At 35.7% G+C, this 25,845-nt stretch overlaps 3 long non-coding RNA genes across 4 annotated transcripts; all 3 read left to right on the top strand.

Moving 5' to 3' along the window:
• Positions 1 to 433: 433 nt before the first annotated feature.
• LOC113077955 (uncharacterized) lies at positions 434 to 9,579 on the top strand. Of its 2 annotated transcripts, XR_003281426.1 has the most exons (4): positions 434 to 644; positions 8,161 to 8,352; positions 8,487 to 8,532; positions 8,674 to 9,579. It is a non-coding gene; the product is annotated as an uncharacterized LOC113077955 (long non-coding RNA). The 2 variants fall into 2 exon arrangements; XR_003281425.1 differs by lacking the exon at positions 434 to 644 and having other exon boundaries at positions 7,314 to 8,352.
• Positions 2,830 to 6,354, top strand: LOC113077954 (uncharacterized). Its single transcript, XR_003281424.1, has 4 exons — positions 2,830 to 3,275; positions 4,359 to 4,399; positions 4,492 to 4,606; positions 5,958 to 6,354. It is a non-coding gene; the product is annotated as an uncharacterized LOC113077954 (long non-coding RNA).
• Positions 9,580 to 12,330: 2,751 nt separating the features above from the next.
• On the top strand, positions 12,331 to 24,389 carry LOC113077952 (uncharacterized). Its single transcript, XR_003281423.1, has 5 exons — positions 12,331 to 12,399; positions 14,054 to 14,176; positions 22,698 to 22,848; positions 22,985 to 23,048; positions 23,243 to 24,389. It is a non-coding gene; the product is annotated as an uncharacterized LOC113077952 (long non-coding RNA).
• Positions 24,390 to 25,845: the final 1,456 nt, after the last annotated feature.

The following is a 25,845-nucleotide window of genomic DNA, read 5'->3' as shown; positions in this document are numbered from 1 at the left end:
CGTCACATCAGAAATCACTTGTGCCCTCAGATCAGTTGGACGTGGTTGTGTAGAAAAGGTAAAAACGATATAAATACTGTTCGTTTTCTTACACAAACTGCTCGTTTCGTGTCTTAGGTCATCAGTGTGTACTTATGATGGGGAATTGTTTAATTTTGACTCCTCTGTGCATGCTCTTAGAGGTGACCATAGAAATCCATTATGTTAGACACAGACAAGAACAGTTGGACCAAAAAATATCAAAATGGGAAATACTGAGGAAACAGAAACGTACATGTTGGATGTCCTTGAGGTAAGCTAAAACATAACAAAATTTAATCTGAGAGTGAACTATGCCTTTAAACTACCACCAACAACAGCAGCAGCCAATCAAAGACAAACTTCAGCCAAAACCACATCCTGTTAGTTTTGACATGCCTCCTGCTCACAGAGTTGAATCCCTTTGTTGTTTGCAGAATATACAAGGAAACCTGCTAGCATTAGAAACAAATCTTTCAGAAAATCAGTCTTTCTGTTTTATAACCAAAGCCCTTTCCTAAAGTGCATCTTCTCATGCGGTGATAAAAATCTGCGTCCTGATCCGTCTACATCAGCAGAAATCTCAGAGTTGTGATGGATATTTCTTCTCTTCAGCTCAGCACAAGGTGATTTAAAAAAAAAATCATTTATTTTTGTATGTGTTTTATTCATTAATCATTAAAGCTATTACAGTACTGTCAAACTGTGAAACAAATGTCTAAAATACACAATGACGCGGCAAAGATCGTTTATAATATAATATAATAATGACAACAACAATAGTTGATAGTTATTGGACTTATTTAAAGCAAGGTGAATTAGTTAAAAGGAAAGATGAATTCTTTTAGAGCAGAACAACTTATGCTTTCTTATCTTTTACATGCTCAATGTAAAAACAAAAACAAAAATTAAAAAGAAATTAAAAATAAATTAATTTGAACAACTTTAAAAATTATTTTCTCAATATCTAGATTTTTTTGCACCCTCAGATTCTAGATTTTCAAATATTATCCTCCTAATAAACCATCAATGGAAAGCTTATTCAGATGTTGTATAAATCTCAATTTCAAAAAATTTTCACTTGTGGTCCAGGGTCACATATGTTGTTGAAACAGATATCAGATTAAGCTATATAGGTCATGTTATGCTAAATATTATTGTTAAAAATGCATGTAGGGCTAGGCATGCATGGTTTTCAAACCTAGAACTTATAAGATGGTGGAGGGAAGTGATGAATCCGGAGGGCAGAGGTGAGTTGGCAGCAGGAGAGGGTGGCACAAGAACTGTGGGGAAGCGAGCCGAAGGTAAGATGTGATGCTTGATGGTGGTTGCGAAGAGTGGACGGGGTTCCGGGGAAAGACATGGACATCCAACACAGAAACACACATGAAAGCAAGGCACGGGTTAACAAACAGGAAACAATGCTCTCACGAACACAAGACGTAAAACAAGCCATTATATAGGGATAAGTAATGAGTGACAGCTGCTGCTGATGACAATTAATGGAGACGCCCACAAACTAATCAGTGCTGATGTGTAACACACAGACTTCACCCATAAAGTGCAAAACCGTGACAGAAAGATGTTCAATATCTAAAAAAAAAATCACCAGTAAAGAACTTTCAAAACATATACAATGAGCGTATAATGCATATTTCTGGTGAATACTACAAATATTAAGGAGACTATCACTGCTCACAGAACATAAACACAGAAAATTGACTCAAAAGAGCCACCACGAAAAGCCACATGACAGAGTGATGTGTGGGCTTTAGGATATGATGCAGCTCAACACAAGCAGGTGTCTTCCTACGAGAGACGAACACAAACATTACAAGAACCCAATGGAAAACATAAACTGTCACAAAAAAATAGTTTGACAAATTCTTAACTTTAAGCAAACATCCAATGGCTATTAAACAGTCATGGTCAGAATTACTGGCACAATCGGTAAATATGATAAAAGAAGCCTGTGAAAATAAATCTACATTGTTAATCATTTTGATCTTTCATAAATAAATTATTTATTTCATAAATACATATATATATATATATATATATATATATAACATAAATAGTATAAATTGGATACACACACACACACACACACCTGTTTGTTTGTGTGTAAAGTGTGTTCATCCCATAGGTGTAATGGTTTTTATTCTGTACAAACTGTATATTCTATGGCCCTTCACCAACCCTACACCTAACCCTAACCCTCACAGGAAACGTTGTGCATTTTTACTTTCTCAAAAAAACTCATTCTGTATGATTTATAAGTGTTTTGAAAAATGGGACATGGGTTATGTCTCATAAGTCTCCCTCTCCTTGTAATACCTGTGTCATACCCATGTCATTATACAGAGTTGTGTCCTGATATGCCACAAAAACATGCTCTCACACACACACACACACACACACACACACACACACACACACACACACACACAAGAGTAAAGGTGATCTTTCTGTGAATGAGCTGCACTGTAAAAAAAAACTGTAATTTTACGGAATTTTACTGTTTTATTTTACAGTTTTTTCCACGTAATTTTGAAATACAGTTTAAAATTGTAAAATTACAGAAAGAGACTGTAAATTTACATATCTTATGTAAAATCACATGAAAAACATGTCAATGTGCATAACGTCCCAAAAATATTTTTGAAGATTTATTTCACATAATGCGCTATATTTATATGTAGTATGTGCAGTATGTGTGTGTGTGTGTGTGTACGTGTGTGTGTGGCATTAATAATATAATGCCATATTTTTTAATAGATTAAAAATATAAATAACAACTGTACAAAAGTTAACGTTCATTATTATTATTATTATTATTATTACTATTGATATAATATGTTGTATATGTAGCCTACATTGCGTGTTTGCATAAAAGAGCAGGTTAATCCTTTTTTGAACAGGTTTGTTGAAAAATCCTTCTCGAAAGAATCGTATTTCCAAAGTACTGTCAACTGACCACATCTTCTTCCGCTTGTCAAAATAGTTCTGCTCAGTTTGGTGTTTTATTACGGATTTATTCTCATAGTACCGTTTCATAATTTGATATAATAATATAATAATATGCTGATATTAAAATTAAAAAAATAAAAAATGTAATATTCGAACTGAAGGAATTCCCGCCCTAGCGCAAGGACACATTCTCCTCCAAGCACGCAGTGGAGCTGCTGCGCGCGCAGAAGGAATAACTCGACCTTCAGTTTCACGGTCAATCTTCAATCTGAGGCGAAAATAAGCAGGTAAAGTTCATGTTTTCTCATTTTGGTCATTACTAAATGCTATTTCTACTATATATGAGTTCTAAAATTTAGAATGTGTACCTTTTTGAATCGTTAAACCAGTATTTCAAACTTCGGCGCTGACCAGTGCCGTTAGTCGTTAAGTGTGGGTAACGTTAACTTCTAATGTTATTTTGTCCCTGAGGGAAAAACAGGCTTACTTTAAGGAAAGTCGTTAGCTGGTTGTCTACGATACTGTTATTAAATATTATTATCATTTGTGGTTTAAGAACTCATAAATTTAACAGTTAGCTCAGTTAATGTTAAGTTCGAATATGTAGATGTTGCCAACTTTACCGAACTTCGACGCATAATGCAGTGTTTTTAATCAGTTTTGATATACATAATAGTAGGCGTCGGCTAAAAGCAAAAAAAAAAAAAAAAAATCATATTTTTCGAGGCGAGATTGGATGAAAATTCTGAATTTAGAAACAGACTCATTAGGACCAGCGCTTAAAGTGACGCGCGATTTGAAACGTTATGTTCGTCTGCATTTCTCCCTCTTCAAGCACTGGTTATTACGCTTGTATAATGAAATTCACTTAACTACTTTAATTTGTCTGCATGTTTTACTCTTTTACTTCCAGATTTAGTCTTATTGAGGGTCTGAAATATCGTTACAGTCAGTATTTAATCACTTTTTAATAAATTATTTCTGTTGGTTACCCTTTATAGCTGTCTATCGGTTAAGCAAATATTTAAAATATTAAAAGTGTTTCAAAAAGCTGGTGAAACCATTGACCAGTTAAAATTGTGAATGAAAAAACAATGTCTGCAGTGTGTCATCTGAGAATTCATATAACCTTGTAATCTTGTAATCTACGCCTAGGGAAAAAAGTTTCACAACTTCTGTTTTAATCACCCTTCTATAATTAAAGACTGTTATAGCTTATAGGGATTATTGATAGACTCACTGATAGGGATGAACAGGTGGCGCAGATAAGGTTCAGAACCATAGATATAAAACATTTATCAATATATTTCTTTGTATTTTTGTAGATTTCCTTAAAATTTCACATTTACATGCTTTTTTTCTCCTTACAGATAAGTTCAGTGAGTGCTAAAACCATGGTCAACATGAAAGGGTGAGTTGCAAAATGCAAAGATGTTCACATATTACACTTGTAATAGTTGTGGTGTTTATGGTTTATGAACTTTATGTTTTCTGTTCACCCAGTCATAGTTAACAACCACATCACCATCTTCTGCAACGCTCTGATGTTTGCTTCATACAACTGCTTGAACATTTCATACCCAGGAAACCAAGGAGAAACGCAAGAGATTGTGCAAAGGTAAAAACACACACTCATACACTCACTCTCACACATATCACACTCACACGTGTGTTCTCACACACACTCACACTTTTTCAACACACACTGAATTACGCATCCTTACATACACTCACTCTAACACACACACTCTCACACACAGTCACACACGCACCCACACACAGTCACACATGCCTACTCACACACACAGACACTCACATACACGCAGTCACACACACACATCCTCACACTCACATACACATTCTCTCACATGCATTCTCACACACACACTCAATGTCACATATGCATCCTCACACTCTCACATATACACACGGTCACACACACATCCTCAAACTGACACACTCTCACATACACACACTCACAAATGCATCTTCATACTCGCACACTCACGTCCACATTTGCACACATGCATCCTCACACACACACACACACACACTCACTCTCTCAAATGCATCCTCACACTTACATACTCTCAGATACACACACTCTCAGAAACGTTTCCTCACTCATACACACACTCTCACACGCATCATCACACACACAGTTACACAGTTTCACATACTCTAACAAATGCATCCTTACACTCACACACTCTCACACACGCATCCTCACACACACTCTCACACACATTCTAATACAAACATCCACACACTCTAACATAGACAGTTACACATGCAACCTCACACACATTCTCTCTCTCACACACACACACTCTCACACGCATCTTCACACACAGTTATACACTTTCACATATTCTTACAAATGCATCCTTACACTCACACACTCTCACACACGCATCCTCTCACACACACTTCCTTATACAAACATCCAAACATTCTCACATAGACAGTCACACACACTCTCACACACACTAACATACTCTCACACGCATCCCCACACAACCTTCTAGGGCTGCATAATTAATCACATGCGTTTTTCAGGCGTGTCTCGTCATTAAAGTCGGTCCTGTGATTAGTAGTAAATATCCATCACCTGTTTTCAAATTAAGCAACATTTAATAAACAGAGCTGTAGTTCACTGACAAGCTATGCAGTATCCTGTTCATAATCTAATGCGATTCATCTGCAAATGCATCTGACAACTGCATGTGGTTAATTGTGCAGCCCTACATGCATCCTCACACTCTCATCCTCACACAACACACTCTCTTACATTGTCACAACCTTCTTAGTCTGCCTCACACACAACTACCTCTCACATACTTCTTCACAACATCCACCACAAGCATGCCCTTTACAAGTTCTTATTGTTCTGCTTTTATTTTAAATATATTCACAGCATATGGTACAGTCCATGTTTTATTACTAAATATGTTTTTTTTACTCAACAGATTCCTTTTTAAGATGAACCCCGAGAAGGGATCGAAAGTGGAGAAGACCACATCGAGAAAGAAATCAGCAGTCAGTCCAAAGGTTCTTTCACTGATTAACAAGATTGCGGACTTTGAAAGGATGGAGTAAAACTTGGAGTGTCAGATCTTCCTACATTGCCTAGCAGAAATTCTTGACAGTGTCAAAGACTTAAAATACTTGCTGATTATTTGCTTTCATGGTTGATTTTTTTTTTTTTAATGCATCATCTGTTGTCAAGATGAATTAATCTGTTCACAGGTGGTTCAGTTTTAAGGACAAATTAATTCTTATTTTTTATTTGTTTACCAATTTGCTATATTGTTGCAGTTTTGAACAATTCTTTTGTGTGTTGTTGCAGTTATTAAATATATATATATATATATATATATATATATATATATGAAGAGTTCAGATGCAAAAGCCTCTAAATGCCATCTGAAATTTTCATCTAAAATTTGGATTTTTATCAGGCTCCTATATTTATTTTCAGTTATTTCACTTTAATAGTCTGGCAATGGACCTGCACATTGCCATTAAAGTAAAATGACTCAACTTAAGCATAGGAGCTTGATAAAAATCCCAATTTTAGATGAAAATTTCAGATGGCATTTAGAGGCTTTTGCATCTGAACTCTTCATATATACTGTTGCAGTTATGAAAAAAAACTGAATTGTATGTGGTTGCAGTTGTGATCTAATTTAAACTTTTGGGCTTATTTTTTTATTGGAATATTGTTGCAGTTTAGCTATAATCTCTATACTGGTATATTGTTGCAGTTTTGTACAAAGAATATTAGTAAATTGCAGTCCTGAACAAACTATTTGTATATTCTTGCAGATTGGTCAATAAATTATTAAAACACATTTTTGCACTTACGTATGATTATTTGAATTAAAGCAGTGTTCAAACTTTATGATAATTTAATGGTTTTTTTCTTATTAACTTTCCACAATATTTATGTAAAACATCTTATCAAACATTAAAAGCTGAAGAAAATACAGAAAATATGTAAAATTACAGCAAAAAACTGTATTTTTGAATTACGGAAAATTACTGTTACTTAATGTGCACGTTATTTAACGGTAATTTTCCGGCACCCCAGCTGCCGGAATTTTACCGTTTTTTTACGGGATTTTTTTTTACAGTGTGCTAATGCTGCAGTGATCTGCTACCTTATTAGAGGAGCTATACCCAACTATACTAAATCAGCTTTGATCACAGGAATACATTACAGTTTAAAATACATTCAAACAGTTATTTTAAATAGTAAAAATATTTCACAATATTAATACTTTTGATGTTTTTGGGATCAAAAAAAAAAATGCAAAAATGCAGGCTCGGTGAGCAGAAATGACTTCAAAAAAAGTTTTGACTAGCAGTGCAAGTTTTATTTATTTTTTACTCAGACACTTCAAAGGGAGATCTAAGAACCTCAGTGCAGGAATTTCCCTATAAGCAAAAGTGAAGAAATGTGTGACCATAGGCCTACTTGGAAATTGTGCTCTACATTTCACCCACCCACAATGCAGTGAACGGGTTTTTACACAGTCGTGATATTGAGGGATGAAGCGAGCGCTGCTCAACCCACATAAAATTCCTGAGATACTGAGTCTCAAACCCGCAACCGTCATCAGTACATTTACATCTACATTTAGATTTAGTCAATTAATTTAGGTAATTCCACCAGGAGCGAATATTTAATTTAAAAGTCCAAACAGAACAAGAGCTTGAACAAAGAGTTGTGCAGCATGTTCAGAAAGAAAGGGCTTGATCTTCTTGATGTTGAATAAAGCAAATCTGCAGGAACGGAAAGTATTAGCAATGTGGTCTAAGAAAGTCAGCTGATCATCAATCATAACTCCAAGGCTTCTGTTTTTGGTTGATTTGCCTAACTTGATGGCGAAATTGGATCGAATGGGATTGAATGAGAGGTAGAGTTGAGTGTCATCAGCATAGCAGTGGTATGAAAAGCCATGTTTCTGAATGACAGAACCTAATGATGCCATGTAGACTGAGAAGAGAAGTGGTCCAAGAACTGAGCATTACAAGTTCAACTCTCTAACTATTAGCCATGACTGTAAACTCATCACAATATCATAACACTGTATTGTACGACACATGAAGGGTATTTTATTAGTAATTCCGGACACAAGGATGTTAAATATTATCTTTTTTTAACAGATAATGGGAAAAAAATACAAAAAATCATTAATGGCAGAAGATCTGTAGAGCATCAAAAAATGAAAGAAAATGAAATGGACAGAAAAAGAAAAAAGGCAAACCAAGAGAGCAAGAGACAATCTTCAGGACCAGGAGAGAAGCAGACGCTGAGACTAACCAGAAGAAACAGCATTAATAGTGGAATACCAAACTGTGAGTGTTCATCATATTAAATATAAAACACTGCGACATGTCTATCATCAATACATAATCAACAATAGCTTTAACATTTATCCGCTTCATAAAAACTATGTGGATAATCAGATGATTGTGTTTTTAATTTCTAGTTTGTGATGATCCAGACAGTTTTATTCTGAGTGACTCTCAGACGAGGTGAGATTCTCACAAATCACACACACACACACACACACACACACACAGACTAAATGACTAAAACACTCAGTTCTGTTGAAATGACAGAATGTATGTACTGTATGTGTGTGTTATAGTTCTGAGAGTGTGTTTTCTCTTCAGACAGGAGCAGCATCTATAGCAGGTGATGGGTGCTGATAGTTTACACTGAATCCAAACTGTGGGATTTACAACATTTAAGGTGCTTCTTCCAAATCACAGTCATTTCACTGGGTTTGGACATGTAAGAGCAGCTCATATCTCTTTGAAAGTGACAGAGACATGACATACAGCCAGATATGTGACCCATACACACACCTGAAGAAGTGGGCAGCCATTTATACTGCAGTAACGAAGGGGGAGGGGCTATCAGACATTATGAATGTCTCAATAACCTTATATAATTCATACACTACATGGTTGAGTACATAGTACACAGTGTATGAGTGCATAGTGTGTATTGTGTCAATTGTGTAATTGGGACACAGCTATAGACTGTAAAAAAGATGGATGACACACCTACATTCACTTCCGATGAAAAAAAGTGAAGCCACCATTTTTTTTACATGTACTTTTACATTTTTTATATACTTGTGTGTTGACTGTGCAAAAAAAAAAAGACTGATGTTTCATTTCTTGCCTCAAAACGTCCCTTTTCATCATGCAGAACAACATTCGCTCAGAATGACTCAGTAAAGATTTTTTTCCAAGAAATTGACTATAGTTTTGACTAAACTAAATCTTAAGAAGATAAAGCATACTCTGATTCTCCATATGATAAAAGAAGGATGTTGTGTTCGAGACAAAATAAAAGAAGCATGGATTCATCTGTACATCATAACCTTCATAAATGTTTAAACCTTGTTTAACCCTTTCAGACCTGATAGATGCAGAGTGAGATCTCATACAGTTTATTATTATTAGTTTAGTTTATCATACAATGAAGTGTTGCTCTTTACAGAAGAGTAGCACAGCTCAGAAAATCACATGCACAAGAAAATCTGCTTTAGGATTGACTTTATAAGAGAATTGTTGCAATTGAATATACATTAAAAATATATATTTTTTTTTCTTTTTGTTGTTGTTGTCAGTCACACCATTGGCTATCATGAGTGTTTTCTACAATTCCAAAATGAATCAATTAGTGAAGTTAATTCTTCTAGAAGTGTTATGTTAGTATTAGTGTACATGAACACCATGATATAAGGTGATTTTCAGATTTCTGAAATGAAAACCAGGGACATTTCTTCAAAATATGTTATATCAAATGTAACTCAATGTATGCAGTCTAAAATAATCTTTATCATAAAAGGAGATAAAAACAAGTGACAAACGTTTGTTCTCCTGCTTTAATAAAGAGAAGTTTAGTGTGCAGACCTCGAGTTAAGTTTGATAGACTGTTTAATTTAACATGTTCATTTTCACATGGTGTATGAATAGCTTTTCAAATGTTATTTTATGTTTATCCTCTGTGTGAATACTACACCCATTATGATTAGTGTGCTAGTTTAATCAACAGTCAGCATGCTAGTAATATGCTGATGCTAATAAGCAGCTAGTTAATATTGAGAATTGGTCCCTGAACTAAAGTGTTATCAAGACTAAAACTAGCATCTCCTCTAAAAATAAATAAATAAATAAATAAATTACACACAGCAAAACAAGATCAAACTGAAAGTGAAATTAATTTTGTTTCGAGATTGAGACATTGCTCAAGGGCAAATCAGTGGTAAAGAAAGAGCACTGAAATACAGGGACAAATTAACCCTTTGTGCTCATCTGTTCATTTACTAAAAAAAAAAAAAAAATCAGTGTGTGAAAGCTCATGCAAGTATCAAATACTATTTATACTGCATATCAGGAACACATAAATCACCACAGTGACAAATAAATATAAAACATTAATAAATGTTAAACATTAAAGACATTTTTTTTATTGTGTCACAGTTAAACACTGTTAAGCGGGATCTGCATCAACGTCCCTCTCTCTTAATTCTGTGGTGTTTGCACTGGATTGTGTCTGACACAGTGAGGTGTCTCCCTCTACAGGAGATCATCAGAATCACAGCAGGTTTGTGTGATGATCACATCTGTGAGCTTCACCTGCACAAATACAAGCGTCTCCAACACTACAGCATTTCTACAGCTCGACTAGATCATGTGTCAGACACACCAGGGCTGTGGGTTTGATCACATGAACTGACCAATGAATCACTCTACATGACTCTGAGTACAATTATCCACAAATGTATAACTCACAGTAACACAGATGAAACACTTACAGATGTGAGTGGTGTGTGTGTGTGTGTGTGGATCAATCATTTCAACAGTTTGCACTTCTAGAAGAATATTAGTTAATCAGTGAGAACAGTACTGGTATTTATTAATAAATACTACCAAGAAAAAGGTATAAAGGTGCTTAAAAGGTTCTTCACAGCGATGCCATTCAGGCAAAGAGACATCTCCTTCTTACCTTTTTAGAATCTGAAGAGAACACTCTTTTACCAAAAAGAAGCTTTTGTGAAACAGAGAGGTTCTTCAGATGTTAAAGGTTCAAATCATTAAAAGCCTCTTCTAAAGCATCGTGAAGTACCTTTATTTTAAAATTGTATTGAGTAATTCATATAAGCAGAAATGTGTGTTGTCACACAGTTAGTTTTACCACATCCTACACCACAGGACTATGGCAGAATTATGAATTATGAAATATCCATGACAAGGACATTTCTAAATGAAACTGTGATCAACAGACAATCTCACTGGAGAAGCAGGGCCTCAAAAACAGTTTGAGGAGAAAGAAACACATGAACTGTGAAAAACCTGAAATATGTCATGAAATAAATGAAGACCAATTCTTTAGACATTTAGATATGAATAACTCTTGAGGGATGAGCACCAGATCAAGATGTGTCTTTCTCTCGGGCATTTCATCATTTTCTTTTTAGGTTTTTGTCATTTAAATCTCTTGTTAGTCATTTTACTTATTAAAGTCCAAATAAGAAGAGAATAAATTCATAGATCAGATGCAGTAATTGTAATATCGACAGCTGTGTGTGTTGTAGTTCTGAGAGTATTTTCTCTCTTCAGAAAGCAGTAACCTGCAGAACATTCATCAGATTCAGAGTCTCGTAATAATAGTTCATTTACACACAGTTTAGACAGGACAAATCTGTTGTTCTGTACTGCATGTCTTTTCATATAATGCATGTTTTTATAAATGAGCAATAATGATGATTATGTATTATTAGAACAAAATGTTACACACCTCTCAGAAATCACAGAAAAATATTTGTTTTTATGAATTTCACTGTATTTAATCAGTACTACTGAATGATATAAGTTCACACGCTGCTTCAAATAAATATGAACAATGCTTCTGTTAACTTTGTGTTATTTTCAATTTACTTTGTGATAAAAAAAAAAAGAATGATACTGTAATATTGTATGCATTCATTAAAAAAAATGCATGAGAAAAATGTTCAAAAAGTGCATTGCAAACTTTTAAAACAGGGCTTTACTCGCCACACCGCATTAATGTCTGTGCAAAGCTGCTGAAATTACACTTTTCAATAAACTGATAAATTCATAAGGTTGTAGTTCAGTATTTATTTATTTAAGGTGTTTGGTTTGAAAACTGTTAGATATATTACTGTGGCATCTATCTAAGTGCTTAAAGCAGACAGAGAAAAGTGTACTCACACACACACACACGCACACACACACAAGTTTGAGATGTACTGTGTAAAACAGCGTCATCCTCCAGTTCCTTCTTCTTTTTCGTCTCAGTGTCAGAAGAGACGTTAACCTGTGTTTCTGTGTAACACTTCAACACAGACAGCTCTTCACAAGGTAATGACTCCCTTATCTTTAATTGTGTTGTAGATGAAAGACTTTTATATTAGAATGAAATAAACTTTAAAGTGTATGTTTCTAGTTCAACTAAATTGCTCACATCTCAAACTCAAAGGGGCGGTCTACCATCTTTATTAAAGACTTGCTTGTGTTTATGGTGTTTAAGGGGTGCACTGTAAACATGGGTTCATGCTTAAAAAAAATAATAATAATAATAATTATTATTTTTCACATATTGAGACCCAGAGAATATTAGTGACAAGGATCACGCAGAACTTGTGCAAGCACGGCTCTTAGGATGTTTCAGAATAGTATGTTTTAGTTTTTTTGTACTTTGTCTCATTTTTTAAGATACAATGTGCATGCTATTGTTGTTTATGTTATCTTTTGATCTGTGGTTTTATCCATACTAAAGCTTTATCCATGCTACATATTACAATGGAGATATTAATGGAAAACACCTTAACAAAGAACATACAACTATTCTTCCTCTTCTCTAAAGCAGCCCAACACGGGAAATGGGGTGGGGGGAGTGCATGAACAGCTCTCTCTCCACCTTCAATACCACGACTTAGGTGTCCTTGAGCAAGGCATCGAACCCCCAACTGCTCCCCGGGCGCCGCAGCATAAATGATGAACACTGCTCACAGTGTGTGTTCACAGTGTGTGTGTGTGTGTGTTCACTGCTCTGTGTGTGTGTGCACTTCGGATGGGTTAAATGCAGAGCACAAATTCTGAGTATGGGTCACTATACTTGGCGGAATGTCACTTTCTGAGACACACTTCTGTTTTTTTTGTTTTGTTAGAATTGTATTTTGTAATTTGTAAGTTTTCATGGTCAAACTCACACACATTCACCATAACTATAAAGCAGTTAAATGATTAATGTCAGAATACATATTTTTTCCTTTTGAATTTAGTTTATAATTAAACCTGGGGCCAGAAGGACAAATATAGCCACTATGTTAAGACTGTCTCTCAAAAACAAGTTTAACTGAACTGACTTTAAAATGTTATGAGCAGTCTTTAATAAAAACTTCAATTTATACATATTATACATTGGCTATACGTGTCTTTCCCCAACACATTATTATTAATAATAATTTATATTTACTTTATATTTAAAGGTTATAATTTTGAGTGTCCAAACATCTAAAGATAGACCCCTAAGAGTTAAAGTGAGATGTTAATCAAAGTCACTATTAAATTAAAGTAACTTACACAGATCATTTTGGGAAACAGCATTGAAGTCAAAAAAAGATATCAAATTTAAGTCAAACAGCTCACTGAAATACATATACATTTCACTGGATTCTGTGTGTATTTTGTTAAAGACTAAATCAGACGTTTGGTTTTGTAGCTGATGGTGCTCATGGTTTGATCTCATTATGCAGAGTTATCTGTAGTTTCACTCAACAACATAAAATATCTGTTTCTGAATGTCACTTTCTTAAAAAAATTAAAATAAGAAACAGTAAATAATTTGTATTCTTTAATGTGTATTAGAATATTATATCACAGCAGCAGTATAAGGTCATGTTCCATCTGTTATTATTTGCCACTGGGCGTCACTGAGTAAATGAACCATGCCGTTACTATAGAGATATCCATAAAAACACCACCACCACAGAATAGTTCTGTCTTTGTTTAGGCTCAGTGACAGAAGAGGCATCACCAGTGCACACTGTACGTCTCTAAACCTCTTAACCTCAGACACTTCAACATCACACATCAGAACTGCACTGGAGATTCACTGGACTCAGTTCATCACAAGGTAATGACACCATCTTTAATTTTGTTAGATGAAAGACTTTTAGAAGCTCAAAATGATTAATCAGGATTTTGAAACAATTTTATTTCATATTATTAGAATACCAATTAGTACAGAAAAATTAACATATAACTTAAAGGCCGTGTTGCAAGGTTAATTTTTTTACGAATTTGTGCAATTTGCTTGTTGGTAATAAACATTTAAACTGTTATCCATTGTATTTTATGTTGTTGGGTATAACAAAACTGAATATAATATGAAAAAGTAGGTACTATCTTACAACAGTCTCCTTTCCCCCACAATGCATTGCATCACGTCACGTTGGGGAGAGAATTTACCAAAGCTGCCTTGAGAGCATTGAGAGTGACTAGAGAGACGAGTAGTAGACGAGAGTATTCAGATAGCGCAGGTTATAGATAAATAGATAAATACATAGATATATATAGATAGATAGACAGACAGATAGATAGATAGATATCGACCAACAGCGACCCAAACGCACTCACTTCCCCTACAGCACAAGCTTTCCAGCGCAGTTTCCATGTGACAGCTAGCATGATGCCTTCTATTTCTAGATGACAAAGACAAAGTTTACCAGTTCTACGACACTATGACAAAGGTTACCGATACTTATCGGAACTAACGTCATGATCACTGCCACTAGATATAAAGAAAACTTAGATTTTTTTTTCACTCTGTGCTACTCGATGACATTAAAATATATATATATGTGTGTGTGTGTGTGTGTGTGTGTGTGTCGTTATTGTGCACTGCTGCTCGTAGACTAGCTCCAGTGCTCATTGCTGCGATGCTAAATGATAGCAACTCACCAGGACACTTCACCAACTCTCCATTCATTCTCCTCAGACCATGCATAGGCTTTGACAGACATCAGTTCTTGGCAAATCCTCATTTGCCTTCTTACGGCTGGCTCGATCGAAATTACACGGCTGTGGGTCATTACACATGTTGGCTCTTGCCACCTCTTCCTCATCCCAGTCAGTCGCTATAACGTTAGTTCTGATGCTGCGTTCCAGGCAGGTTTTTGAGCTCGTAATCACTATTTCATACCACTACTAATAACTTTGTACTGTTCCGTCAAGGAATTGTAACTAGATTATTTATTTTATTGCAACGTTACATTGACCTAAAATCATTTTTTCAACGTGTACCACTTGCATAAAACTGCATCCGTAGGCAGTATTATTCATAGGGGCTGTCATCGTTGTTTCACGTGCTGTGTGACCTCGGAACTCGGAGTACATCTATCTAGTACGAGACACAAGTTCACGGGTGGGAAGTCACGGGTTTGATTGCCATTCCAGTGCACTTTCACGGGTCTGAGGTTGGAAAAACACGGGTTACGGGCTCCCTAAAACGCGGCATCATACTAGGCTGAGGGTACCTTTCCTCGACTTCTCCCCAACGTGACGTCATCGTGACCGTTTTTGAGACATTTTAAAAATACAAATATACATATCCTGAGTGATTTATGTACCCATTAATTGAAAGTGGTGGTTAACATAGCAACAATTAACATGCAACATGGCCTTTAAATCCCAATATACGACTGTTTAAGCAAACTCAATTATCAGTTATATTTCTCTAGGCTCATTGCTCAGAGTGTTTCTGTAAATCTTTCAGCTTCCGAATCCTCAACAGTTTTCAACTTTAAAAAAGTTGCTTGACTTAAGTTGGATATTTAAGTTATCTCAACAAATTTTAAGTAATCTAAACTAAAGTTAATTTTAATTTTAAGTCCTTATAACTAATTGCAGCAGTAATTTTTTTACAGTTTAAATATGTTAGCATATTGTGTAAGGCTATCAGACTTTTCAGATGTCAGAATTCTTAATTAAGACGCTGCCTAAATTAATTTTTATTAAGCTGACATTGTTTTTATCTACAATGTAAAAACTTGTAAACAACATCTATCCACCGGCGGCACCAGGAGGGGTCTTGGGGGGTTTCAAGACCCTGCAAAAAAAAAACGCTTTGACCCCCCCCCATCCTCTTCCTAATTAAAAAATATATATATCCGCGATAAAGATTAAAACATGTTTTTCTTCAAACTACACACGCGCATTTTTTAATTGCTAGAGGATATTTTCAACACCGTAGCAGCTGGTAAGTGGTGTTTCATTCTCAGCAAAGTGATTTTGATGTTTATTTACTTATTATTATTTTACAAGGACGATGTGATGTGAGAACATGCAGATATGTTGTTTATATTGCTGTGTGTAGCCTGTAGTGTAGAGTAACGCTAGCGTGCTGTTTGAGGGAGAAAAGTTTCACAGGCATTGAGGGATCTGGTCTTTTTTTGTTATTTGACTAAACTTTTATTATATTACAGTACTTATTTATTTTTTAACATGTTGAGTGCCTTAAAAATAATCATCACAACACTGGTAAGGCTTATTTAGATTTTCTCATTCTCTGAATTATCATTATAAAAATTTTGTAAAATGATTTAAAATACAATTATATTTTAAATGTGACGCAAATATTTTTTTCTACAATAGCAACAGTGTTTACAACAGCAAGACCACTTTAGGCTGTAAACTCAATAATATCTCTCTGGAAATAAATGTAAAAATATCAATGTCAATAAAAACTGCATAATATACCTGCACAAAGTGCAGTGTGAAGGATATGAATAACAAATGTAGCTTATCATTTGTTTACATTGCAAAGGTGTTAAATTTTAGACAACTACAACGGTAATAATAATATTAATCACTATATTCCAGTGTATCAGTTTTTTAACGTTTTGAATCAATATTTAGGGTGGACTTATTGAATAGGTGCAAGAGTAGTAGTGATGGTTAAAATAATAGATTAATGCTGAAATAGTAAATTGTGCCTTGTTCCTAGATGGACAGAGAGTGGAAAGTAATAGATCAGATGAGGAGATGGAGATAGAGGAAGAAAAAGAGGGAAATGTAGAGGCACACATGACAGAAAGAGAGCAGGGAACAGCAAGCCAGGTGACAGAGGCTGGTGAGAAAAAGGACAATGTAGAGCATTTTCTATAGTTTTTACTATAACCACTGTTCTTAATTATTCTGTAGAACAGAAAAGAAAATGCCATCAGGTTGGGACAATTTAAGACATTTCAGTTTCTAATCCCAGAGCTATTATTATTTTAAACTTAAAATTGTCTTCTCTATTGTTTCTTTTTCAAAACTGCATCAAAGCATTTGCTGCTGTATCAATACGTAATCATCCATATCGATACGTGAATCAGCATAAGTCATTTGTGGATTAATGCGTATTGGAGACGTGAACTGTTTAAAACGATTCAGGGCCCGGTTCCCCAAAACGTTCTTATCGCTTAGTAGTTCTTAACATATTCTTAACCTCTCTTTTAACCTTATGGCATGATTCCCGACACGTTTGTACGCTAAGTATATCTTCTGTAAGTCACACCTTCGTAAGGTTGGTCTGGACCATTCGTAAGCTCTCTCTTATCGTTGTTTGAGCTCAAGACTCTACTGTACAGAGGTCTTTAGCAGCGAAGTACAAGTCAAACTATGGTATGTTGACAATGTTGTGGCTCAAATATGATTTTCTATGATTTTTTAAGACTCATAATAAATTATGTCTGCAATGGATACAGGCCTATTTATGAAGTTTACTTTATGTGGTGGTAATTAGCCTAGGCTTTTTCGTAATGTAATTAAAGCGAATTGGCAATAAAAAAATTTGATAAATAAAATCTGGCAAACAATTTGGCTCTAAATGGCTAAGATCTATAAATGGGTAATCATGGATGTGTCCAGTAAGTGACCATAGCAGCGATCCAACATGTCCTTGTATTGAATCAAAGACGGAGCCGGACGCGGAGCCGTTTAGTCCATGTCAATTTTTTTATTCGGCAAAACTTAAGCCCTTTTGACATTTTGCCTGATGTGACTATATAAAAAAAAATTGCCTCCCAAGTCAGCTCATTATGGAGCTGCTGGACCTTCTCAGACCTGCGCTTGCCAGGATAATGCGGCAGAATTTTGCTTTAAGCCCTGAAGCCCAGCGCTACATTTTATTTTTATTTTTATTATTTATTTTTTTTGCTACAGAGAGATTCATCGAGGTCGTGGGAGAGGGCTACGGCTTAATCAAGACCTCGGTGTAGAGGTGCGTCCACACTGTCACCAACGCCCTTCTGCGCCATGCCGGGGATTACACCCTGGTGGATGGGACTCATCCCAATTGCCAATCCATCAGTGACAGGCGTACATTTCGGGAAAGAGAATACGCGGCCATAAACGTGCAGGTTATCGTGGACCATAGGGGTGTGATCTTTGACCTGGTGGCAAAGTCCAGCAAAACTTCAAGTTCCTCTGATGAGAGGCTTGGAGCCCTTTTTTACGTTGCTTTCACACCATATTTTGTATCGAACTCTCTCTCTCTCTGTTCATTGTAGATAGGTTGCTCTTTATTAAAAACATAAACCAATTGCAATCAATACAGCATTAAACAGAAGTAACTGCAGCTGCTTGTCAATCAATTCTGATTGTAAAGTACCTTACCATTAATCTAAAAGTGTATTATATAATTTTTATAAGTCATTAAACCCATTTTAAGAAGCGGCACAAGTGGCAAAACGGGATAAGGAGGGTGGATGATAAGCGTGGGATCCCCGGTTCGTCTAACCGTCACAACATACAGTATCGTGTGAACATATTACTGACCATTTGATAATTTAATTTATAGTCTATATTTTACTGATAACTTAAACTATGTTAAAATAAATGTTACTGGAATAATTTGAGGAATGTATAATTTGCATAGAACGTGTTGTCTTTCTTAACGCTGTATTGCACCTTCGCGTGAAGTGGAAAATCGATTCCTGAGCTATCGATGCCAACTAATTCAGCACCTTCGCTCGGGACAGCGCTCTTGTAACGTCGGACGTAAGAGGCAGCGTGTTAAGAAGCTTCCTAAGGGACACTTCGGGGAACACACTTAGGAACATAAACAACTTTGGTAAGATATATCTCTCGAGGTCTTCTTAGTGTGCTAAGAGTGAGCGTTATCGGGAAACCGGGCCCAGTTCGATTTGATGAACTGTTTCAAGAAGATCCGGTTACATCAAATGATTCGTTCATGAACCGGATATCACAAACTGCTTTGTTTTGACCTCTCTCACAACAGACACGGAAGAGAAGACAATGCTGAATAAAGTCATAGTTTTTGCTATTTTTGGACCAAAATGAAAATATTTTTGATGCAGTAATATGCAGTTATTAGCCATGTCCACTGTATTTTTTGTTGGTTTTCATGAGACCCCCCTTGAAATGACCAGGACCCCCCATTGCCCCCCCAAATAAAAATTGTCTTGAGCTGCAACTGCATCTATGGCTGCCATTTGTGATTATACTTAATTTAAAATGTATTTAGGGGCCAAGCACCGAAGGTGCGTAGGACCCTCTTGTTTTTGTTGGCGTTCTTATTATTATTATTATTATTATTCTTCCGACTGGGCGTCTATGGCAGCCCATAGAACCGAATGCGGGAAAGTTGTAATGGTTTGACATTCTGATAGAGGACAGTGCCAACATTAAGTACACCAATTTTGGTGTGTCTAAGTCAATCCCTCTAGCGCCACCAACTGTCCAAAATTTCACTTTAATTTTGTTAATAACTTTTTAACCCTAAGGCCAATCAACGAAATTCTTTTTTCCTCTGATTTCTGAGCTCATGCCGATTCGATTGCACCCTACGAAGTCATTTCCGTCATAGAAATATGACCGCCATTTTGAATTTCTTTAAAAACCTACTTTTTCGAACTCGTCCTAGACGGTTTGTCCGATTCACACGAAAATTAAACCATATCATCCTCAGGCAGTGCTGACCAAAAGTTATGCAAATCAAATTGATTCGTCAAACCGTTTTCGATAAACGCTCTAACAAATTTTATGTAGTGCTTACAAAAACAGTCGTAAGGCTGTATCTCGGCAACGACTTATCCTATTCAGACCAAACTTGGTACATGTCATAACAAGCATGACCTGAGGCAACATGCTGTGATTGGGCGCAGCGCCACCTACTGATCCGGAGATATGAAAAACTGCTATTTTTGCTTATAACTTCTGAACAGTTTGTCCAAAAATCATAACATTGGTCTTGTTAGATTCAGGGCAACATGCCGAGTCGACTGATATCCAATTTGACCATTTCGGCCATTTTGACTGTCGGCCATTTTGAATTTTGTGCTAAAATGCTGTATTTTCTGAACACATCAACGGATTGTTACGAAACATGGTATGGGTCATCAGCACAATGTCCTGAAGGAGTATGAGAAGTTTCGAAACAGCGCCACCTAGTGGTGATCTTCTATTTTTAAATGCTTATAACTTTGGGTGTGGTCGACGTATTTTCACCAGACTCATCAAATTGGACTCCTGAAACCTTACAGAGTCCTACAATACCAAACATGCTAGGTTTTGCCTTACGGTTTGTGTAGCGTTGTGATTTAGCGCTTAAAAAACATTTGGCTATATCTTCGAAACCGCTTGTCTGATCGAGACGAAACCACCGTCAGAAGTTCGGAAACATAGGTCGATAGCTATACACCAATGCCCAAATGCAAAAATATTGATAGTAAGGGGTAGTAATATTCAATCAAAGTCAAGAGTCAGTCAATTTTTACGTGTTTTTTCATGTAAATGTCTATAACTCTGAAGTGAATTGAGATATTTTCACCAAAATTGACACGCATATGTATGGGCTCACTCTGATGACACATAAAAGAAATGGTGGGACTGAGCCTCTTGGTGGCGCTATAATAGAACAAAACATGAAATTCCCATTGACTTCAATACAGTTTTGTGAAATAAAAGGCTATACTAAACAAATGCATTGGTGTTATATTCCACAACTCAGAATCTGCCAACAACATCATCCCCTGAAGGTACTCAAAATATTTTGAAACAGAGCCACCTAGTGGTCAAAAGTTATAACTCAATTTACATAAAGGCTAATAACTTTTGAAAAGATCTGGCTATTGACATGACGCTGATCTTAATAGATTCCTTGGGTCAAGCCGAGAACATAGATATCAAGTTTTCCTTATTTGGCTGAACTTCCTGTCCGCCATTTTGATTAATGTTGAAAACCTACTTTTTCGAACTCCTCCTAGACCGTTAATCAGATTTTCACCAAATTGGACGTGGATCATCTTCAGACCATGCTGGCAAAATGTTATGGATTTCATGTCGATATACGAAACGGTTCTCATTTAGCGCATCAACAAATTTGCTGGAATGATGCCAACATTCATTTGAGGCTGTATCTCTGCAAAGCTTTGACATATTTGCACCAAACTTTGTATGTGTCATCGTCACCTCACACTGACCATTCCAAACTAATTTGGTAACAGCGCCACCTATTGGTTACATGTGATAAGCCAATAAATCCTATTACTAGTTGTTGTGTTCATTGTTTTTAAGCCATTTTGCCTAAAATAATCTTAAAACTGTCTTAATTACTCATTCCTGCCATTCGTCTGAAGCTTGCTTCTGTAGTGCTTGGCCCCGTTATTGCTGCTTGCAGCTATATTTATATATTATATTTATTTTTAAATTATTTTTTTCTGAAATTGAAACTTTTCAACCTTCTATTAGCTTCTCACAGTTGGTTTAAAATGGTGATTTTGCCAAGTAAGATATGTTCCTGGATCAACATTATTGTCCAAAAATATAAAATATAACCCAATCCCGACCCCTAAACCTAACCCTACACATAATTTATTCTTAAAATCAGTGTGAAAAGTTTAACAGTGGTGTAGAAGCACCTAACCCTGATCACAAGCCTAAAACAGATACTTCCTGAAAAGTTATATCTCAGTTCTGATTGGTTGATAGGAATTTTGTTCCAGGAACATGTTGTACTTGGGGAAATCAGGCTCCCCGGTTAAGACACCAAAAGTGATTCTTTCTGTACCAGATGTGAAATGATTTCTGTCTGAGCAAAATAAAGAGGGCCTAGAACAAAATGACATGTATAAAGTTCCTGCATGATCAAGATGTTTTAATCTTAAAAACAATAAAGAAGGAAATGTAACTCAACACCTACACAGCTGTTCATCTTTCATTCACATCAAAACACAGATGCAACATCCTGCAGTGAACTATGAACACTAGCGTCTTCTTGTTTTCTAAACACATTTTATGATAGAAAACATTGTATAATGCTGTTTCTAATTAATTGTTAATTGTTAATCCCGTTTCTAGTGCTCTTCAGGTCATTGTTTTGTGAGAGAGAAAGTGTGTTTGCTGTCTGAACACCTTTGTGGTGAAAGAATTAGATTTTTTTTTTTTTTTTTTGTAGTTTTAGCGCATTTTGAATGTGAAATATACTGCTGTCCCAAGATTAAAGTTAATGAAGAGCAAGGCTATAGTTTGGTTTTGTCATTGTGGGGACAAAACAGCAGACAACTCCAAAAAGTGCTAATGAAACATAAGCCTTTATCACACAAAAATCAATGATAAATGTCCATCTTCACTTGAACCCTATATTCTAGATTTTGCTGTATAAATGAATGGCAGAACATCAGAGGAGCATCACAAACAACATGAGCAGCAAAGAGAACAAGAGTCAATCAGCAGAAGCAGGAGAGAAACAGAGAAAGACACTAGTCAGACTGAACAGCTCTGGAATAAACAGACCAAACTGTGAGTGTTTATGATCTTTATTAGAAAATACTGTTTCATCTTCTGTTATCAAAACACATTAAAGTAATCATAAACTTTAACATTCATCCACTGCTAATAAACTGCATGAAAATAATCAGATGTTTGTGATTTCCAGTTTGTCATGATTCAGACAGACCTTCTGAGATTCATTCTGATGATAAGAAGACATGCTAACAGAGGTGAGATATTAATAACATAAAGAGAAAACTGAAATATAGTGTTAAACTGACAGTCCTGACAGAGGTTTTCTCTTCTTTAGAAAGCAGCAAATATTATCTTACTTAAGAATTTTGACTGAGTATTTAATCAAAAATACAATTTTATAGTACAGCTAAATAGAATGCTAGTAATATCTTAATTTCTTCACTTTTAGATGATGTAAAGCACCGCAGGTTTATGTTGGAGAAGGCAGCAGCAAGTTCTTAAAACTTTAGTTGGAAGCAGCTTTTTAAGAGTTTCTGGAGAAACAGAGCATGATGTGCATCACAGACTGACTGAGAGACAGGACTTTTATTCTGACAAGGACAACATTGGGCATGAAACACAAAACCAATGGCAGCATATCCCATTAGGACATTAGGACTGCCTATGCATAGGGCCCTGGATTTTTTGCAGCTCCCCTGACACTAACACACACTTAACACCATCATGATAACACACATGATACTAAAATAGTGGTATAAACATTAATTTTACAACATTAGATGTAAGATTACCCTAACGCACACAACTGATAATAGAAAAAAGAAGGTGAAATGGTTAAAACATCTAATATGAAGTGTCATTCAGGGAATTCCTGGGGTGTCAGTTTATGTTTTTTTCACTTTCAAAAAACTGTAATTACAGTTATTCAGCATATATAGTGTGTAAACTTACCGTTAACTAATTAACCGTTTTTTACTGCATTTTTACAGTCTTTCAATGTTAAAATCAGGATTATTTATTTTACATTGGACTGATAACACTGGATCACGTGGCATTAAACACAGATCAATGAATTATAAATATATTTGATTAAATATAGCTGGTGCACACAGTGTCATTTAATTTTATATTTCATAATCTTTTTTCATTCAGCCATAAACTAGTTTTTTTTCTTTCACCCGAGCAAATTTTAGTAATTTGAGCAAATTCTAATCCATCATTAGAGTTACTGCTTGATGTATAAACCTGAAAATCAACACATATGGTTGCCAAAAGAATGAATTGATATATTTTGTATTTAAAGGTGAATGTTATTGATATGGTCTCGTTTTGTACTTCAATATGTGTTGTGTAGTTTTGCATTGATTAATTCTAGGACTTATGGGGGGGGGGGGGGGGTGTTGTCTTACGATGTTTTGAGGTGTTGTTTTAATGTGATATACTATAGCTGCTCACTTGATTGACATTGATTGTTAACAGCTGTCATCAATTGAAACTGTTTGAATCTGTGAGAACATATTGAACTATTACCCTTGCTTGTGTATGTGTATGTTTGCCTGACGTTGCTATTTTTTATTTTTAGAATAAAGGGAGCGTAACAGTGTGCAGGTCTTTTTTTCTATTATTTGCCAAAAGAATAAAGCAATGGCTCTTAATCATATTTTCTGATCAATTCTGATTACTTCATTAATTTTTTTTTTTTTAAAGTTATCAAATGAAGGAAGCATGCTTTGGGGCAGGCGTTCTCAACTCTGACCTTCAAACTCCACTTTCCAGCAGAGTTTAGCTCCAACCCTGATCAAACAGTCAGATTGTGCAGAAGAATCATCTGTTTCCTGTGGTCTTGTCCTGGTGCTCCTCTGAGACAAGGTCTTTACAGGGGATCTGTATCTGGGGCTCTAGTTGTCCTGGTCTCCGCTGTCTTTCAGGGCAGTAGAGGTCCTTTCTAGGTGCTGATCTTGATCTTCGATTTTTTGGGTTTTTTTGCCAAAATATTGGACGAGGACTCTGGCTAACGCTATTGCTAATTTTGGTTTGTTGCCCTTTGAAGCCATCAAAGGACTTAGACTTTTGCTTTCAAATGAAGATTTTTTTTGTACTTATTCAATTCAATTCAGGTTTATTTTTATAGCGCTTTTTACGATACAGATCATTACAAAGCAACTTTACAGAAAATTACATTTCTACAATATTTAGTAGTAGCTTATTAGTGGTGACTGTTAGTTTGTGCACGTATGACAGGATTTTTCAGAATAATTAATACAAGACGTAGTCAGCCAGACAATGAACATTATTAACAGCAATTATTATATGATGCAGTCACACTTGTAGCAATATTTGTTAGTTCTGTTTGTTGATTCAGGGTTAGCATCATATGATGGGATTCAATACTTATTCAATCCTGACTCACCTTTATAACAGTCTAAACGTGGTTTTCCTTACATTCATTCTTGCAAACCCGTTTCTTTTTTGTGGATTGTGTTTCATCTTTATTCTCATTCTGTCATTGTGTATAGTTACACTAAATGCCAGGGGGGCATTAGAGATCGTATTAAACGGAAAGCTTTGTTTTTATTTGTTAAGCAATATATATTTTTTTTTTTTCAAGAATCTCATTCGATTGCTGATGATGTACGGTTTTGGAGAACACAGTGAGGAAGCGACATTTGGTGTGCACATGGAAATGAGCGCTCTGCTGGCGTTGTTACTCTAAAGAACTGGGCCCGGTTTCCCGATAACGCTCACTCTTATAGCGCGCTAAGAAGACTCGAAAGATATATCTTACCAAAGTTGTTTATGTTCCTAAGTGTGTTCCCTGAAGTGTCCCTTAGGAAGCTTCTTAAGACGCTGCCTCTTACGTCCGACGTTACAAGAGCGCTGTCCCGAGTGAAGGTGCTGAATTAGTTGGCATCGATAGCTCAGGAATCGATTTACCACTTCACGCGAAGGTGCAATACAGCGTTAAGAAAGACAACACGTTCTATGCACATGAAACATTCCTCAAATTATTACAGTAAACATTTATTTTGAGATAGTTTAAGTTATCAGTAG

This window comes from Carassius auratus, unplaced genomic scaffold (genome assembly GCF_003368295.1).
Source record: "Carassius auratus strain Wakin unplaced genomic scaffold, ASM336829v1 scaf_tig00023612, whole genome shotgun sequence".
Lineage (NCBI taxonomy): Eukaryota > Metazoa > Chordata > Actinopteri > Cypriniformes > Cyprinidae > Carassius > Carassius auratus.
This window is presented reverse-complemented; position numbering and strand designations above follow the sequence as displayed.